Raw genomic sequence first — 15,370 nt, forward strand, 5'->3', positions numbered from 1 at the left:
ACACTCGATTATTCCTTCATTGCCGACTCAGTAAAAAGAAATCTACGGGGATATGTACCTTCCCTTCGCTACGTCCTTGGCTTGAGTATGTCTACATTGTCTCCTGGCAATCAATATTTAGACAGCCATTATAGTACTGAACATTATTCCTCTCATGCTAGTGCGTATACAATTTGCCAGATTTTCTTCAGAAATATACATATCAAGTGCTTGATCATTCAATTTTTAACTGTTTCATGGGATTATAATTTAGCGGGACGGAAAGGAAGAATGAACGTTATTGAGTGGGGCAAATAAGAATTAAAATAAATTAATTTTCTTTCAAATTAACTAGGAGCGGCTATATAATTATCCACAAAAAGAAGCATTTTTCTTTTTTGTTTGATTCTACATTTTTCAAAATAATTTACGTTCTTCTCTAAAATTTATCTGGTCACCGATGTTTTTTCCCTTCCCCCTCCTTCTTTTGTTAAAGTTATCAAAGGAAAGTGATTTCAAATAATCCGGTTGTTTAATTTTTTTATATCTCAAGGAATTTTGATCTCTTCTCAGTGATCAGGTTCGCATAATTGAAAAGGAACAACATTTTTTTTTCATGTAAAACTGTGGAAACATACACCAAGTGGAAAGTTTAGGGTGCAGTCATTCTGACCCCACGTTTGAAAAGAGGAAATGACATCTACTTTCCCCGTAGAATAGATTTACGTATTCGGTAGTATGCAAGCGACAAGCGCATTACTCCTCGTGGAGGATTAAAACAACAGATGCGGGCTAGCAGTGAATGTTAACAACTTAATCTGATATACTATTTTTGGGGTTCTAATAAATAAACGTGTTTGTGCTACGAAGCATAATATTATTTTCAATTAACTTTATTTTCATTTTAAAATTGGAAGTTCCATTGAGTGTAAGATATATTCTTGCACTGTGTTCTATCACAGACCTTAGAGTAGGGATACCATGAATTTTCACAATATTAAAAAAAAAAAAAAAAAAAAAAAACTGAATTCCGCGAAGGAACAAGTGAACAAAAGATTAAAATAAAAGAAATTTAATTTTTTAAGAATAACAGTAAGTTATATGAAGTTATTCTTTTTTTCTTAGAAATCACTACTCATTACTTACTAACTGAAGCTATTTTTGATACATGACAATAATTTATTGATTGGTAACACATTTTCAATTAGTCTCTCTTTTTTTTTAGTGTAAATATCTAAAAATGCAAAAAAAAAAAAAAAAAATGACATTTAATTTAAAACAACGAATAAGTTTATAAAGTTTACAAATGCATAATACAGGATAACATTAATTGTTGAATTCCAGTTTTTCAAAATGGAGAAAGAAAACAACTTATTTCATTTTAGAATAAAATTTTGACTCTTCATAATATAACATGTAATTATAAATCAAAATTTGTATTTAAAAATACTTATTTTGTAGTGTGAAAGGGATCAACGTAAGCGTGGCCAATAAATTAATAAAAGGACTTGCTATATTGAATATTAGTCGCCTTAGGCGATCGGATGATACACCGTGAATACAAGTTATATTTAATTTCAAATAAATGATTTAGATATAACTTTAGGCCCATGATTCCACCAGACGTTAAACCCCGTTATTTGAATTGTCTTATTTATGTCTATCGTGTACATAGACCTTTCGCATGGAGACATCTTCATAGCACTATTAAAACACAAATATCGGGTTCATCTATCTCTTAAATTTCACGATATTGTAATTTTGCTTTTTTACAAACTACAAAATGTTAAACAGGATCCGTCTTCTTTAACTTTCTATAATGGAAGAAATTTATATGTATAAAATATTTGATGAAACAATGAAAACATGTTGAATTTCAGGACAAATATATTGTTGGAAATTAGGTAAAGAAATAAATTTAAAATATACCCAATTTATTTTTGTGCAATAATATTTTCAGAAGTTATCGCGAAAAAACACCAACATTCAGCTTAATTTTTAATTACTTAAAATTCAAATAAAAATTTCAAAAAAAAAAATCTCTCCGAGCTGCACACTCTCACCCTTCAAGGTATATACGTCTTTATTTAGTAGGTGGATGTCAAATGATCTGGTCTAGAGCGCCAACACTCACACACATTCATCTTTATTATTAATATAGATTATATGTTGAATAATTACATTAATTGAATGTTTATTTTATTTATAGTTTATATTATATAGTATATAAGTAATTACATTTTTATAATTAAGGAAATAGAATCATTAAAATATGCATCTCAGCTACTGGTTTCTTACTCTCTTATATTAGAAGCACACAGAGAGAAAATATCTTAATCGTCAAAAAATTTAAACTCGAATCTCCAGGTTTCAGATGACTCCAAAACCGAAAAATATATATTTTTTATTCCTGTCTGCGAACAAGATAAATTAAAACTAAACTTTATATATGGGACTTAACATCAAATTTATATATTTCTAATAAATTTTGAAGGAAATCTATTCAGAAGAAGTCTGTCTGTCCTAAAACAAATTTTCCTAACAAAATATAAAGAATCAGATTGCTAAAATTTGATGCATATTTTTAGCATCTAAAATGTTATTCTGATTCATGTTTGAAGCCAAATTTGTCAATGAACTGATGGTCAGTCGGTTCTCATTTGTACATGCATGTAAACCGAATAATTGAAAAATTTAATTACTTAAATAAAGAAAACTTGTCTCAAATATGTCAAAAAGTTGATCCTTTGTCAATTTGACTTAAATAAAAGAAATTTGGTATGTGATCTTGTGCCTATCAACTGTAATTCTTTTTCAAATTTTGATATATCTAGTAGGTTGAAAAATAAACGTTTTAAAACATATTCCATTTTTAGAACTTATCCAACGTTTTCAACTGTTTCTTTTCTTTCGAGAAGTTACAAAACTGATATTCCTGATATTTTTTAATAACTGTCTGTGCAAATCGGTATTCTTACATGTTAATATCATAAAAATTTGCACACAAGTTAGAAATAAAAACAAAAATAAAAATTATGTGGAATTTATAATCACAATACACTGTGCTCGAAATAAAACGTAATGAGGGAAAGTAGGCGTAAAGAGAGGGAAGGGTGTGATTTCTACTCGGTTGCTGAAACAAGATTCAATTATTCACAGATGTTTCCTGCCAAGCTCATTATAATGAGCGTCGAATGCTGTGGAAAATCACATTCAACGTTCCACAATATTCAGAATCCAATGTAGGCCGTTTTCTGTGTGCATGGAATGTACTTCTAGACCAGTGGCGAGTTTTGACAACTTGAAGACACAGGCGCTAAATTATTCTGAGGCCCCTTCTAGGTAAATTGCATGATGATTAGAAGATAACGTGAACTTATTTGAGCTTTTAAATTCCTCTTTATGCTTATTTTGGTAATGTAATATATATGGCAAATTAATAAAGTTGATACCCTTTATCTTTATTTTTTATTCTAACTTTTTTGTTAATATCAAATGATAACGTGTTGGTTTCTGTCTCTGCGTATTTACATTACATTTGGATGAACATTACAGTGTCTAAGCATTCAAATTTTGAAACTGGAAAATTATTCTTTACAAATACATCAGTTTAGTCTTTATTTATTTAATTTCTTTAAAAAAACAATTTATTCAATTAAAAAATGGGTTGAGTTCATAAACCCCCAACGTTTTTTCATTAACTATAATGAGTTTTATTAACGAGGGATATTCAGGGGAAATATTATTTTTATATTCCATTGAAACTGGAATAAACAGTACCAACGTTCTTCGTCTCAGGAACTGAATAGTATTTTTCATTTAACTGCATATCTGTATCTTAATTTTTTTAGTGAAAATGCATGTTAAAATAATAAAATTAGTATTATTATCTTACTTTAATTAATTCTTTCTTAAGTTTAAAATTAAGTAAATAAATTTATTATTATCAAAAATAATAATTTAAAATTATTTAATGGACTAATTAATTATTTAAAAATTGTTAACTAATTTTTCATTAAAAATTTTTAAGTAAAAAAAAAATGTTAGAATAAATCGAAATATTTTATTCTAGTAAAAGGGTGCCAAAAATTTTTAACGTCACTTCAATACTCTTTACTTATACGATTGGATATTTTTGAAATAAAAACAATATTATGTGACAGAATTATAAAACAAATCATATTTTATATTATATCTTTTATTATTATTCTATGAAGAATCTCATTTTGTAACTTACCTCCATTTGTTTTATACATATTCTACCTTGGAAATCAATTTTTTTCGTATATCATATTCATTGGCCATGATAGCAGAGATTTCAGGCATTCTTGAATGATTGAATAAACTATAACAGTTTTTCAGCAGCTTTAGCTTCGGGAAACTGCTTGCATTTATGACCTTTAAGCATTTATAAATTTTCAACACAGCCAATACATTCGGGAAAGTTGATTGTACCATATTACCATAAATCAGTTCATAAGAATTCTTTGCAGGCATTATTTTTTCTCCGTTTATTTCGAGAAGTTGTGACATGCAGAATTTAAAATGTGCCATTTCATTATCAAATTCAGATTCGATATTCTATGAACAATGTTCTTTATATTTTTGAGAAGCTTCTTGAATATTGGAATAAACTTTGCTATACACTTCAAAACGCTGCGAAAGCTCTCGGCGTAGCATATCCGACAATTTTGTTAAAATACTAGTTTTCCCTTTCGTTTACGTACAAAATCTTCTTCTCTTTTTTTCTTTCTTTTTTCTCATTTGTCTTCCTCTCATAATTACCAAGCATTTCTAGTAATATAAATACAACAGTCCAAGTTTTAACACTTTTCATTACATCAGGAATTCTTCCATCAGAAGTAGGAAAGAAACTTTTAAAGACTGATAAAAACTAAATCATGAAACAAAAATTTAAAAAAAAATCTCATTTTATAAAGATCTATCATTGCAGCAATATAGAAATACAGAAATTATTATTTTAAAAGTTGATTAATCTGTTTACATGGTTATGCCGGAGATCTACAGCTGTCAGATCAAAAGGATTAAAGATAAAATAGAACATTTAAAACTGATTACCCTTATAATTAACAGAGTAAAACTAACATCAACATGTTATGTGAACTATAGCTTTAATAAAGTGCGTCTCAAAAGTATATGGACATGCGATTTTTTGAAATAACCGTTGAAAGAATAAAGCAATGATCACGAAAAAAATAATTAGCATATGGAATCATAAAATACATATATTACAATACAGAAATATTATACTTGTAGTACAGATTGTGTGTAAAAAAATAAAAATAAAAATAAATGGACAAATATGATGGACAATGAAAAAAAAATCGCTTTTATTTCTTCTGCACCAAAAAATTTGCATATTCTGCGGTCTATACATCTGACGTAACAACTTCGGAGTATAAAATCGCAGCTCGTTCTTCAATTCTCGAGTAGTTGAAAAATGCCTCGCAACGTTCAATTCTCTGCTACTGATATACCTAAAATTTGGCGTTTAAAAGCTCAAAATGTTAAAGTTTCTGATATTGCTAAACAAATGAAGTGTAGTAGATCTGGAATTTATGAAATTTTGTCGAAAGAGGCAAATACTATTGTAAAAAAGCGTTCAGGAAGACCAAGAAAAACATCCCAGCATCCCAGCGACAAGACAGAGATTTTGCGCGCAGTTTCAACCCAGAAGAAGTCTATTCGTGAAATTACGAGGACTTTAGCGTTTCCAATTTCAAGATCTACTGTTCATCGTCGCATACAGTCAAACAAATTTCATAGATATCGCAGAATGCGTCGGACACCTATGCTGAAATTGCACCACAGAAAAGCACGCGTCCTTTGGGTTGAAAAGTACATGCATTGGACGGATGAATGGTTAAATGTTTTCTTCAGTGACGAAAAAAAAATTCAATTTAGATGGCCCTGATGGCTGGGCATACTACTGGCATGATTTACGACGAGAATCTCGTGAGTTCTTTAGTCGACAACAAGGAGGGGGTTCTCTCATGGTGTGGGGCGCGTTCTGCTTCAACGGAACAACCGATATTGCTTTTCTTGATGGTCGACAGACCTCTGAAGATTATCAAAATGTCCTCAAAAGCAATCTACTTCCAATTGGAAATATCCTGGGAGGGAAAAACTGGAAATTCCAACAGGATAATGCGTCGATTCACACCTCGCACTTAACAACAGCTTGGTTTACGCAGAATCAAGTGACTGTTATAGACTGGCCAGCTATTAGCCCAGACCTTAATCTTATGGGAAAACCTTTGGGTAGCACTTGCACGGGATGTGTATGCTCATGGTCGTCAGTTCTCGATTATTCAGGAATTAAAGCAACAAGTAGAGCAGAGTTGGTTCTCTTAAGAGACGCACTTAGTTCCAAATTTAGTTCGAAGCATGCCTGATAGGATTTTCAATATAATTAAAAGCAATGGATCCAAAATTTGAATTTAAATATAAAATATTTGAAAAGTCCATATATTGTTGGGACAGCCAATTATTATTATTATTTTTTCACACATATTCTATAAAAACTATACTGTATTTCTTTGTTGTATTAAACTTATATTATGATTACAGATGCTTATTATTTTTTTCATAATTGCTTCATTTTTTGAACTGTTACTTCAAAAAATCGCCTGTCCATATACTTTTAAGACACGCTTTATTCCATAATGCAGAAGATATATTTATAAATAAAGCCTAATATAATAAAATAAGAATATTGCTCACCTCTTTTAAAGCAATTCTAACTGTATAAGTTGCAGTATTTTTCAACATCTCACAACTACTTCGACTGAAAAAAAAATCGTCTTCGTTCTTACTCCTGTCTTGAATCATTGGTAACAGCTAGAGATAATTGACCAATGGGACTTGATATAAAGACAACTGCATTTTTCTTGAGGGTCTGTCTACTTTAACTTCCTTTTTCACAGAAGTGAAGCCATTATCAATTTACAAGACCCTTCCAGCTAGTAAATGTTCCCCATTGTAGAAAGAAGAAATCGCTCAACCTCAGCTCCGTTTACTGTCAATGCTTTTGCATTGGTAAAAAGATTTTGTTCGCGACATGCGCACATTTATAAAAGAAGACAAACACACACATATAAGTCAGAACTATATATTTTTTCTATTTCTGAAGTATATATATTACACAAAAAAGTAATAAAAACCAAGTTAAAAAATCAAAATTAAACCAAATAAAAAAAGAATCCGGCCTGAAGTAAAAGGCATTCCAATGGGAACAGCTTTCTCAAGTGCTTTAACTAATATTTTCATACATTACTATGAGAAAAAAAATAATTAAATATAATTTAATAAATGGGTGGAGGTATATTGATCACCTACTTTTGATAAACTTAGACAATACTAATATTGTTACTAATTGCTATCCAAAAGATTTAAATCTAACAGAAACAAATCAAAATCAACTTGAGGCTACCTTTCTGGATTTAAAAATCGAAATTGCTAATGATAAAACAATAGTTGGTATCTACGATAAAAGGGATGAATTCAATTTTAAAATAACAAAACTTTGTAATTATCATTCCAATCTAAACTCTAAAATTTTCAAAAATCTAATTTTCTCACAATTTAACAGGATCAAAAGGGTTTGTAATAACAAAAATTCCTATATTGAAGCATCAAATAACCTCATTAAAAATTTAACTAATTATGAATTTCCCAGAAACTACTGCAATATCAACTTTTTGATAAAACAAGGTATGATTTGGGGTTGATGTTTTACCTAAAAATAGACCTTTTCTTGCATATTAGATAACTCAATAGATGACGCTGAGACCCTCCAGTTGTTTTTTACCTTGAATGCGTTAGCTTGGAGGTGTTAAGAGTGGGAAACACAACCGAAAGCTTAAAATTTCTTTGCCTGCTGCTGGTATGTCCTTTCCTTTTTGTTTACATTACTGGTTTGAGTGAGTGTTATTATATGATTATTTTATGTTATTTTTGTTATTGTATTTTTGCTTATTAGTGGATTTGCTTCTATTTTTTTTTTTTTTTTTTCCTTTCAGTTAAAATGGTATATCTCTTAGGCCTAATTTTAGGGGATTTTCGGGTCACAAGGAATCGTTATTAGACTGTTTAGTCTGTATTCCTTCACAAAAAAAAATCTCTATTTTTTGAATCCCTGCCTGAGGGTGACCCTTGAAAAAGTCTTCAGGCCGGATTCTTTCTTTATTTGGTTTAATTTTGATTTTTTCCTATTAACTTGGTTTTTATTACTTTTGTCTCAATTCATCTGTGTTTTAGAAGTAGCCGCATTTGCGCTCTCTAAATACTATGGTGCTTTTCCGGTTCCTTTTTTAGTTTTAGTTTGAATAAGAAATAATTTTTAGTTGCGATTCCGAAACTATTTAGTTTCATTTCAGAATATTTGATGCCGACAAAAATAAAAAGCATGTTTTCAACGATAACAAAAAAAAGGATTAAAAAAATTCCCCAACCTTTTATTATTTTTTCGAAGGAATGAACTGTTTGCTTTAAATCATAAGACTGTAACAATTCTTAAATTTCCCGAAACAATCTACAATTTGAATATTATAAGTATTAACAACGCGTCATACATAACATAAACTTGTTACTCACAACATGCATTGATTATAATATGTATCTACATTTAAAGAAACTAATACTTTAAAACTTCAAGAATTAAGATGTTTCATCGTTTTTATGTAATTCACTACATTACACTTGTCAAGTCCCCCCCCCTCGAGTCTAAATACTATCTGCAAAAAAGGAAAAAAAAAAAAAAAAAAAAAAAGAAAGAAAGAGGAACTGAAAAATTTCATAATCTAGTATGAGGGGGAAAAAAGAAGAAAACTAACAAATTAAAAAAATAGTACAACAGAGAAAAGGTTAAATCAATGACTTTAATTTCCAGTTTTTTGGCTTTAATAAATATTAGTATTCCCATGACTGAGTTCATTTTAATAAAAACTCCACCATTTAGCTGATAGTAATTCTTCCTCTCTTGAATACCATTCACGTGATTTTTATTCCAAAATAATAAAATTTCCGCAATTTTTTTCATAATATATATTTTAAAGAAAGCTATTGCACGAAGTATATTTTTTCATTGTTTTTTTATATTGGAAGTAAATCTTAAGAATAATGTCTCAAGAATTTTTGTTGTTGTTGTTAAATGTGTTTTAAGAGAATTTCAACTGGAAGAATTCAAATAGTTATTTATCTCTTATTTACTATGGAATTTTTTAAAAATAATAATGCACAAATGCTTTCCTTCACTTAAAAATATTAAATTAATAAAAAAAAAATGGCAAGCCACAAAATTAAAATTATCATTTCATTTTTCATTTTTGTTATAAATTACGTTGAATTTTTATTTTAAATTGACACATACAGAAAACTATAGAATGAATTCTCTTTGATCAATCAAAAGAGAATTAAATAAATATTTATGGTAGATGAGAAAAATTGTATTTTTAATTTTTAAAAACTGTATTTGTTTATCTCCTCACTTTAAAAATGTATACAGAAGCTGGCATCTTCAAAAATCCAACGAAAAGAAAATCTCTTGAAAATAAAATGCTTTAGTGGAAATATAGACGACAGGAAACGAAAATACACAGAATGCTCTACACAACAATGTCCTCCACTCGGCTTAAGGTCATGGGTGAGGTCAATTTCACACCCTTTTGTCGGCGCAGGGAATGGCATTGACATTTCTTGTAAAAAGGGGCTCTTTTTTTGTTCTTTATCTTATGTTAGCTGAGAATTGTTGACTTCTGAGTCAGTTAGCCAACGAAAAAAAAATCGATAAAGCAGATCTACAAACAAATTTGAAATAAATAAATTTTAAGAGGAGTTTTCAGAAATTTAAGAGAAAGTTCATTTTAATTATAATGCATTCGAGTATACTATCCTCGTAAATAAAACATAATTTCTCATTTATTTCCAAAAAAAAAAAAACCTATTTAGATCCTCCCGGTATACCATAGCTCCCCCAGTTGCTGATAATATTCAAATCATATGATTTTGCTAACATATTGCAATTTATTTGGAATAATGAATTTTGATATTTCGGGATTTTTTTTCCCAATATTTTATAGTTTTTTATATCTTATAAATTTTCCAAATCAAATTACTTTTGAAATTGTTTGTTTATTTTTGGTTTTTTCATTCATAATTATTTCCCCCTTTGTTTTACTTTTCTCTTCATTTTCATTGGGTCTCTCTCTCTCTCTCTCTCTTTTTTTTTTTTCTGAGTAAGGAGGAGGAAAAAATGTGTGCAAGTCTGAAATGAAAAAAGAATTACTACCGATTCAGGCCTGCGATATAAATTTTGAGGCAAGGTCTCAAAATGAGGCCACTGCCTCCAACGCCTGTAAGGAAATACGCCACTGCTCTAGACACAAAAAGAAAATCAATTCATGAGTTTTCATGAAACTTTTGAGCGTCTGATAAAGTTAAAATGTTTTCAAGTTTTTAGAATAGATTCTCCTTAAATTCCATCTTGTGTGTAGAATTGGTGATCATTAAATGAGTTGTTGTGACGTTCGTGTGGTATGGGAGTTTGGAGAGTGGAATGCCGGCTTAGTGGCATATTCATCATCTATTAAAACTTCAAAATGAACCGGTATTCTCTGAAGAGGCCTCACACAACTTCAAAATGGACTTCAATCTTGCTACACTAAAATAAAATCAAAGAGGATTCCTTTGAATTATTCTTCAAAGAAGTCCTTATTTTCGTTTGTTTTAAATTTTCCTCCATTGGTAAGAAACTAAATTTTGATTTCTATGAAAGAGATTTCTTTCGATATTTAGTACAATAATTACTCTTCTGAACCTGGGTATTGATCGTCCTGCGAAAGCTATCAGTACAGAAAGAATTTTTATATAGCTTCGCTAAGTTCATGTTTGTAAGGATGTAATTTTGTAAACAATTTTTTCATTCATTTCCACATATACTAGAGATTTTAAATTTTGCGTAGCTATTAATCCTTGGTAAAAGTAGACTATTTTAATTATTCTAGAGCTTGTAATTTTTAATTAATAAATTAATGAAGCTGAAAATTCATTTCACAAAGATGCGCTCTTTATAACAATTTCAGAAAGATTAATTCATGGATTCCATGATATTTATAAATATTAATTATCAAAAATATTAAAAACTAAAAAATACAAAACTATAAAAAGCTTTATAAGCCGCTTTTGTTAGTGTCCAATTGTCCAAAATTGTGGAAACATTTTAGAAAGAACGCATTATTGAGATTTGATGGTTCCTAAAAATAATTTCATTAAGAGAAATACCATTAAATTTTATATCATTTTCCAGATAATTGATTTAAAAATTTAATTAAATAATTTTTAGAATAATTATAATTTTAATCAATATTTGTATTAGAAAGCAGTTATATTGAAGAAAAAGGAAACATAGGAGTAATGGTGCATGTAAACATTCTCACCGATGGCAGTTAATACTAGTTAGTTAGTCTTTAATATAAATTACTGTCTTGTAACCACATCCCATAGAGTTTATCGTTGCTTTTAGTTCATCAGCTGTTATAATGCGATATCATGATTTAATTATTGATTCAATCTAATTGGATTTTATGGCTGAAATGCGTTTGCGTAGTTTTTCCCTCATCTGGATCCATAGAGTTTTTATTGGGTTTAGGTTTGGGCAATTTCCAGTAATGAAATGCGATTGTCTTGAAACCAGTTTTTACATACAGTGGCAGCATGGCATAGAGATGAATCCTGCTGAAATACAAACTCTTCATTATCTGGATAAATGCCACATGTGGATGACAGTAGTTCAAGAAAGAGCATTTCATTAATGTACCGGGTGCGTCATAAATTCGTGCAAACTTCAAAAAATCATAATAAAAAAAGTAATGCTCGAAAAAAATTGCAGTTTGCGCGAATATGTTTAGAGATCCTTTGGATTTTGTTATTTCCATTAAAAAAATGTATTTATAAAATGACCGACAGATGGCGCTCACACATCATACCGAGACTGATTATGCAAATCAGTATAGCTATAAAATACAAGGCTGGAAATGGATCTGCCATTCGACGCCAGTAGCATACTATCGCTACCGGATCGAGCATTAGTGGTGAAACTGTTCTATAAGAACGGTGAATCAGCGACTAAAGCATTGCGAAAGTTACGGACGGTGAAAGGAATTAAGGCAAGAAAAACCCAATTTCATTGAATGGGATATTGAATTTAGTTCGCAGTTCTGAGGAAACGGGAAGATTAGAGGATCGTCCACGAAGTGGCAGACCATCCGTCAGTGCTGACCGCGTCCCTGTTGTCCAAAGGGTCATGAGAAATGTGGCAGCCGAGACTTCAACGGGGAGATCAAGTGCACGAGAAGCAGGTAAAATAACAGGAATTCCGAAAAGGTAGATCCGACGCATTCTGCACGAAATCTTGAAGATGCATCCGTACAAGATAGAGGCATTTCACCAGCTGTTGCCAGCAGATTGCGAGAAAAGACAAGTCTTTGCAACATGGGTGCTCACACAAATGGAACGTGACCCACAATGGTTACTGAACATCATGTGGACAGATGAAGCCCACTTTTCATTGCATGGCAGTCATGCTTCTTCAATTCAAAATACGTAAAACAGTCGTTTCTGGGCAGCATCAAACCCTCGTGCGTACACGACCAAACCACTACATTCTCCACATGTGACTGTTTGGAGCGGTTTCACTGCGTCCCTTCATTCTGGGCCCTTTCTTTTTTGAAGGGCGTTGTTCTTTATCCTGTTGGAAAACCTGTTCTGTCACTGCAGAACGCTATCTTAGGCTTTTGCGAGACCACGTTATGCCTGCTTTGCAGCAAAGACGTGCGTTATCTTCCGTCACCTTCATGCAGGATGGTGCCCCGCACCACGTTGCTAGTTCCGTTAGGACGTTCTTCCTAGACATATTCACTGAGGACAGAGTGATAAGCAGAGGATGTAAGAATGAGTTGCCCTCACGATCGCCAGATCTTTCTCCAGCGGACTTTTGGTTGTGGGGATACCTGCAGTATCGTGTCTACCGGGGTTCTCCTGCCACTTTGATGGAACTGAAAGATGCCATTCAATTGGCCGTTAGTGGACATGCCGACATGTTACACGCAGCTGTAATAGGCGTAATTACGCGACTCACTTGCTTAATACCTTGTGGGGGCGGTCATGTTGAGCCTCTTTTGCTTTAAAATAAAATGTACTATATTGTTACTGTGCTCTGTTTTCCGGATTTGCATAAACCATCTCGGTATAACCGTTTGAGTGCCATCTATCGGTCATTTTTAAATACATTTTTTTAATGAACATAACGAAATCTAAAGGCTCTCTGAACATATTCCCGCAAACCGCAATTGTTTTCGAGCATTACTTTTTTTATTATGATTTTTTGAAGTTTGCACTAATTTATGCCGCACCCGGTACTTTTAGGCATTCATATTCCCATTAATCACAAAAATTCTGCCCCCATCTTTTGCCATTACACAATTTCATATCTTACACTAACTGTGGATTTAACAGTTCTTGTAATGCAATTAGGATGAAAATCTTCAAATAGTGAAATATAGTCAAATAATCAAATAGTGAAATTTTGGTCTCATCACTCCAAATCCCTTCGCACCATAGTTTTGCTGTTCAGTTAACATGGGGCGTTGTCCAATTTAAACACTTTAACCTTTGCCTCAGATTTAGAAGAAGTTTTTTCGTTCAATTCTGACAATTAGACCCGATTTCTGTCATCTGTATAGAATGGTCTTCGCTCTGAACTTCACACTACATTGCGTCATTTCACTTTATATACTTCTAAAGGATATCTTCTATTACGTAGCCACAGTCTTTTAATTGTTTTACCATCACTTGCGCACCTTTACCAATTTGGTTTTCTCTATACTGAGTTCAATTAGACTTCTTTAAAAATTTAGAAATATCGCTTTTAGTTAGAATTCCACATATTTTCTTTCTAATTTCATTGTAAATCCTTGTTCACGCAATAGTAAAACTTCCCAACATTTTTCAACTCTTTAAATCATTTTCCCCTTTCATTTTGAGGACTCATAAAATGAAAAAATACAAAAAAAAAAGACCAACTTGATAGTAATTACAAAAACTACTAAAAAACGGTCTCCTCTCAGCCACAAAGCATGACGTCAATTGCCGAATTCTACTGATAACAAGATGCCACTTTCTTGGCAGTCTAATGACTCATGCTCATTGATTACATTTAAATGAAGAAAAGCTGTGTCTTATCAAGCCCCTTTCTTCTGGTTATTTAGCTACAACTTTACTAAAAATAATAACATTTGAACATAATTTAATGCATTACATTCCGAATTAGATTACCTTTAAAATAATATATAATTTCATGATATTACTGCAAAAAGTATTGCCTTTCGAATTTTCAAAATGCACTTAGGTTTTTTGATCAGAAAATCTCAGGTTTTTATCATCTTATTTCGACATCTATATTTTTGTTAAAAAATAATTAAAAGTAAGAAATTATGTATATTATAAAAATATGAGAATTAAATTATCTATTCTTTAGAGCATTCCTAATGCGAATTAGAATATTCAATATTCATCCACTCAAGTTAAATTCATTTTTTAAACTTGTAGTGGATGACACTTGACGTTAATACAGTTTTTTCAAATATTAATTCATTAATTAAATTTAATTAATTTTTAATACTTTAAATAGAGTTTTAGCAGTTTGTAATGAAAATTGAAATCAACAGGCAGTATCTCAATCGGTAAAATGCAAGGATTTCAGTATTTTTTCACTTGAAGGTGAAGAGTGCGAGTTCAAGAATGCGGAAATCAATAATTTTTTTATTCTTAATATTTTTTTATATTTATTTAATAAAAAGTAACTAAAATAAAAATTTTCTTTGTTGACCTAAGTAGGAATTTAATTTAATTTTTTTATATTACTTGTTAATTCACAGATTTGAAGTAAATTTCGACAAAATTTAACCAAAACGTCTAACACTCTGCACAATATTATGATCGGATAGCCATAATTTCCTTTACACACTAGGTTCTAAACATATGTGTCTCCAAAATGAATTAAAATCTAAAAAAATTGATTGAAATGCAAAAACTTTATGAAGATTTATATGTTACAATATAGATGTTTTTTTTTTTCTTTTAAATTTTCCAGTTATTTTCTAACAAAAAATGGCTGTAAATAAAAAATTATTTAATGTATATCAAGACAAGATATGTAAAATATTTCATGGAAAATTTCATTAAAAAATTTTTAATAGTATTGCAGATATTATGTTAATGGTTGATAATTTACTTCGAAAAAATAATCTTGAGTAAAACGCGTTTAAAGTTTGTTGTTACTGTAAAAATGTATTTCCACTTTAGAAAATAGTCT

General features: G+C 30.6%; 1 protein-coding gene across 1 annotated transcript in view; it reads left to right on the forward strand.

The window, feature by feature from the left end:
- LOC129958171 (F-box/LRR-repeat protein 12-like) overlaps positions 1-15,370 on the forward strand; it is a 115,100-nt gene that overhangs the window by 22,867 nt on the left and 76,863 nt on the right. The window lies entirely within an intron of this gene.

This window comes from Argiope bruennichi, chromosome X1, assembly GCF_947563725.1.
Source record: "Argiope bruennichi chromosome X1, qqArgBrue1.1, whole genome shotgun sequence".
Taxonomy (NCBI): domain Eukaryota; kingdom Metazoa; phylum Arthropoda; class Arachnida; order Araneae; family Araneidae; genus Argiope; species Argiope bruennichi.